Source organism: Tenrec ecaudatus, chromosome 5, assembly GCF_050624435.1.
Source record: "Tenrec ecaudatus isolate mTenEca1 chromosome 5, mTenEca1.hap1, whole genome shotgun sequence".
NCBI classification, from domain to species: Eukaryota; Metazoa; Chordata; class Mammalia; order Afrosoricida; family Tenrecidae; genus Tenrec; species Tenrec ecaudatus.
The window spans coordinates 16447205-16453212 of NC_134534.1; positions in this window are offsets into that span (position 1 = coordinate 16447205).

Here is a 6008-nt window from a genome sequence, read left to right on the forward strand (position 1 = left end):
TGATCTGCGGTGATGTAACACACACCGTCATTACAAAATGATAAACCACGGAGGGGATTCCGCCTCCTCTTGAGCTTTCGTAGGGCTTCTGAGGCTTTGTAAATCTTCTTGGCAGCCCACAGCCTCGCCTTTCTCACGTGCAGTGCCTGCTGGCTTGAACCACCAAACTTGCAGCTAGTGGTCCAATGCTTACCTGCCAGCACCTTGAGGGCTCCTGTTATGATAATGAGAATATGAAAGTAACACAATGAAAATATCATTTAAAATAATAGTGCGTTATTTCTCCACGGGTGGGTAGGAGGAGTATAAGAGTAAGAAATGTGCAAGAGCCAGGTGATGAAAGGCCTGGCGTGCCATTCTCGGAGTTTGGCTCTGGGGATTCTTCCAGTGGCGTCTAGACAGAGCCCTTTGGCTGCAGAGGGGAGATTGCTTTAGGGCCTTGGAGGTTTGGGGCAGAGACAGGGTGTCCTCATTGAGACAACGATGATGAGCGTTGGCCAAATCAAGTCACAACGGAAGGAATCTGAAAAGGCAGCAGTTACCGTTTCCCCGAAAATAAGACACTGTCTTATATTTCTTTTTCCTCAAGAAGATACACGGTGGCTTATTTTCAGGGGATGTCTTATTGTTATTAAGTATGCTACAACAATCTACATTTGTTCAAAGATAGTGAAGTCGTCTTCTTCTGGCACATCGACCCACAGGGCTGAGTCAAAGGGCTGCCACGGCTCTCCTTCTTCCCCCTGAGGACACACAACACCTAAAGCAGAGCGTCCTGCTCCCCACTCCACTGAGGAGACTTTGACTCTCACCGTCTCTGTCTCCCTCTGTGCCTCAGCTTGCAGCACACACAGAGCCACCGGGATCTGACGGGGAGCCGACCTTGTCGGGAGAGGGCTGCCCGCACCTCTCTGTCCCCTCCGAGATAGCAGCTGTCATGATGGGGCAGATGAGAAGGGCTACGCATCTTTGTTACCTCTCTGCGCCAGTACGCTACAGAGCCACGCCTACCACCAGGCCTTATTTTCAGGCATGGCTTATATTGTGCAAATGCTTAGAAATCCTGCTATGGCTTATTTTATAGGTATGTCTTATTTTCGGGAAAGACAGTAGTCATCGTGATTATCCTGAATGGCCAGTGGACCTCCCTAAGGACACGATCTGTAATTGTTCTGGGTGCAAGTATGGCTTACCGTATATACTCGTGTATAAGCCGAGTTTTTCAGCACAAAAAAATGTGGGTCAGTGGTACCCCAGCAAGGTGTAACATCTCGCGGGTGATTGCCATTTCTCTGCAGTTCATTCAAAGCCCTCCTGATACTGCAAGGCTTTGAATGTTTATTTACTCACATCTAACCAGAGTCGTCCTATGACGTGGACAGCTCCAATTAGCAGAAGCACCCGTAGTGATTCACTTACACAGGCAGCTGAACTGGTAAGGATGTGTCTGTGGCTGCGCTCCGTCTCTCCCCTCTGGTCTCTGTGTTAATTCACATCCTGCATTTTCCACCCTAGGCTTATACTCGAGTCAATCAGTTTTTCTGGTTTCCCAGGTAATAATTAGGTACCTTTGCTTATACTTGGGTCGGCTTATATTCGAGTATATACGGTAGCTATTCCATGACAGAAATGTCTTCCCTGGCTTTTTGAATGTTGATGAGGCGGGTCTTCTCTCTCTCATGCTTTGCGTCTTTTTTGGCCTTTATGCTAATATGATCTTATCCTTACCGCCTTAATTAGAGTCGTAAATAAAAAAACAAAACCAGACAACAAAAGGCCGTTTCTTTAAGTACTGGCTCAATGCAGGTGAAAGCAAAGGGTCGTAGGTCCATTTGTGGGTGGCCCTTTTGCATTGTCTCCAACTTGACCCAAGATATTAAAAGTCAAATTGTGGCAATTAACAAAAAAAGAGGAAACAGTTAGATGACAAAGGTTTATTGACATATTGTGTGTCAAACTGCATACAAGCCCACACATGTTTCTGTCCCCTGGAGGACTCCACTACTCTGCCTTGAGTGGGAAGGGGCAGAAGCCATTTACAGGTGAACCAGACATGAGACACCCTCCCCTCTGCCCCCTTTAAAGGTGACTCAGACTAGAAAAAGGAAATCAAAGGCCTGGGTGCCAAGCTGTTTAAATAAATATTCATGCTTAGGTGTTCTCATAAAACATACATGAAAGCAACCAAGGGCAGCGTTTCATGTATAACTCAAAAGGGCTTGGGCACCTACAGATGGAATAGTAAAGTATGTGGGGGGAGAGGAGAGGAGACTGCAAGATCCTTCCCACAACCGTGCGAACACTGCTGACAAAGACAAGGGCTTCCGAAGGCCTCCTGGAGACTATTGGGGAGGAGGCTAGTTGAGAGTCAGGCTCCCACTTGATGACAAGGGGCCCTGCCTACAGTTTCCACTTGACCCTGAATGACTGGGTTCTAGCAACTCAACCTCACCCAAGGGTCTCGCAGAGGAAAGGCCTGGGGGTGGGGGCTGCTTTCATCAAGATTATAGCAGTTCTACTCTGATCACCATGAGTCAGACAAGACTGCATGGCAAAGGGTGTTTTGCCGTTGTTGTCTGTTTTATTTTCTGTACCAAGTTCAAGGAGTCCCAGGGTGGTGAGCAATGACCAGGCTGGCGCAGGACCAGGCAGGGTTTCGTTCTGTTGTACTCGGGGTTGCTATGAAGTGGAACCAACTTGACGGCACCTAACAACAACAACAACAACAAGCACACTGTATCAAAACACTTTCATTCTTATCAATAAAGCTGAGAGAGCACACCGTTTTGGAGTTACAGAGCTGTCTCAATCTAATAAAAGTTGCCTAGTATTTCATCATACGGAAAGCCATGTTACACATCATCAGTTCTTCCTGATGGTTTTCCAGATCTTTGAGGTCTTCCCATTTCAAAAGGTGCAGCGATGACTTTACTTGCTCACTTATTCTTTCCTAAATGTCGAGATCCATCCGAAGCTTAAATTCCTTGAAGTGCATGTTAAGTGGTGTCCAATTGCTTGCTGCTGAGGTCTTACCTATTTATATTCTCATTAGTAATTCATGAGGATGCCTATTTCCTCATATACTTTCAGCATCGCCGTCAGTATTTTTCCGGAAACCTAGCCCTGCATGCTTTTACATGGTAGCTTGTATAAAAGACGATCACGCAGGAAATTCCTTACAAGTTAAGTGATTACATTCCTGAGCGGGGAGGGATGGAGAGGCCCTTTACTGACTGAGCTAAGAATAAATTCTTCTGGTTCACGCTCAGAGTCGTTTATCACAATAGTTAGTGTGTTTATGATAGAGAGGCCCTAACTCTTCCTCTAGCCTGAATGGTGAACATACGAATCAGCTGGGGGTATGGGGCGGGGGTAAGCAGAACTTTGGAAAATGAGACTTCTGGGCCCAGATCTACAAAATTTGAAATCTCGGGGTCAGACACTCCTTGGTAATTCTTATGCACACCATCATTTGGAGACCACTGATCTATCCTTCCAAAAATCCACTGCCGTTGAGTGGATTCTGACTCACAGGGACTCCATAGGTCAGATTAGAACGGCCTCTGGGAGCTTCTGAGGCTGTCAGTCTTCAGGAGAGCAGGAAGCCTCTTCTTTCTCTTGCACAGTAGCTGGTCCTTTTGGACTGCCAGCCATGAGAGTTTTAGCCCAACACAACCCACTGTATCACCGAGGCGCCTTGAGCGATTTTTAGAATAGGACGATTTGCAGGCAGAAAAATTCCCTTACTACTTCATATTTTTTTAATTACAAAAATGCTGATGTTTTTGTTGCAAACCAGTTCAAAACAGACAAGCAAAAAGGAGAACAGTCAAAATGTTCAGATAATGTTTTCAGCCCTGGTCATGAAATTTCCTCATCAAAATCCTCACAACCATATTAGGGGTTTACTACTATTCTCACCTTTCACTCCCCATTTAGAGATGAAAAGGAACAGGGACAGAGAGAGGTTAGGTAATTTTTCCAACATCACATTGCTAATAGTTTGTGGAGTCATGATTTAAGGCTCTAGGGTTATAAAGCCTGAAGCTGAATTCTAGAGCATTAATTCAATTAAAACGTGCTATTAATGGCACAACCTTGAAATAAACACTGCTAGGCATTTGGTGGAAGGGCCCTAGTGGCATAGTGGTTACATGCTGGGCTGCGATCTGCAAGGTCAGCGGTTCGAAACCACCAGTGTCTCTGAGGGAGATTAGATAGGACTTTCTACTCCAGTAAACAGTTAGTCTTGGAAACTCCAAGGGGCAGTTCATCTCTGTCCTGTAGGGAGGGCTGTTATGAGTCGGCATTGACTTGATGGCAGTCAGTTTGGTTGGAGTTTTCGGAGGCATTTAGTATTTTGTTCTCATCTTTTTCCATGCTCATGTACATGAGTTTGTTGGGGGAAATCTTCTTTGTCATGAACCTATGCTGGACAATTCCTGTTCTGCCTCATTGCACCAGGGCCAAGAAAATGGCACGAGTGGCGTGGGGTGTAAGGAACCTGGTGGCGTAATGGGTTAGGCAATGGACTGCTAACTTGTAGGCCAGCAGTTCAATCCTACCAGTCCCTTCTAGGAGAAAGATGAGGCTGTTTTCTCTGGTTGGAAACCTGCTCCAGGGTGCTATGAGTTGCAATCAGTGTGACGGCAGTGGGTGGGTTGGGATATAGAGAAGGAACCTAGGGAAATATTTCCAAATAGCTCTTACCTATATATTCTAGGTGTTCTTTCATACCAAAGTTGTCTTTCCATAGGTGGTGCCAATTTGTATTCCCATCATTTGTGTACCAGTAAGGGCTTTCATCATACACCTGATATTCATTAGCTTTCCAAATATCATAGACTCTCATTTGCTAACACCACAGATTGTCAGAAACTCTGGGCTTGGAAATGTTACTAGTGTGATGGCAACACCTTGGCTTTGAGGATGTGAGCCCCATGGGTCATTTCGACTGAGGATTTCAGTTCTGGTCAAGAGTTTTCAGACTCAGAGTTCCATGTGTCTCTTAACTTTGGGGTCTCTGAGAAAAACTGGACTGTGGGACTGTTGCTTAGGTGAGCCCCGTGTTAACCCGTTACACAGAGCCCTGTTTTGCTTTCAGATTCTCCAAACATTGCTTCAATTACACTTTTTACCAAACTCCACCCTTCCTCATACTAACTCTAGCCTCCTTCCCCGAGGGGGCCCAGGTTTCCTTGGTACGTTGTTTCCCTTGTTGCAGAAAAGTAATTAAACTGAATGTTGCTGACTACTGTTATGTTCATGGTGGTGGTTTGTAGCAGATGGTTTTATCCACCTGAAACAGTCCTAAACAACAGGAAAAGTTACTTTCAGTAATTCTTTATAGATCTCTTTTTAAAGCAAGACTAGGCTCCTTGTGTGTAATTTGTCTGGTCTGATGAACTAGATAGAGATCACTACTGTTTTCACACATATCAAACAATCTAACAATCTTAAAATTAACTTGTCATTAGCTAGAAGGGTAACACAAGATGAATTGAGCATCATATCAGGTACTGGCCTTTGGTCCTGTTAGGCATTGTCTTCATTGGTGTCCTTGCTGGGTAGAGTTGGAGAGAGCAGGAGCTGATGTCTCGTCCTTGGTTCCTAGCTCTCTGGGTTCAGTTTCTCTACCCAGGCCGTTATAGGCGGTCTTGCTGGCTCTTTGACGTCCTTCTTGCGTTTGGCCAGGTCTTATCAGGGTTCCCCAGATGTGTCTGAGGAGCTTCTAGGTGCAGCCCTGGTAGGGGGTGTGCTTCTTTCCAGCGAGTCCACTGTGAGCCCGCATTTGTTACTGGGCTTTCAGTCTCTCTCAAAATGGAGTCACTTATGTTCATAGGTGGTATGTAATTCAGCATCTTGCAATGAAGTTCCGTGTCTAGCAAGGCAGTTCCACGTCTTGTAAAGTAGCTTGAACACGCTCTCGTCACCAGGGCTCCAGTTAATCTGACACACGTGAGTGAAGAGGCTGTCTTCTTTGGCTGGAAAACTTTCCCCCCGTATTG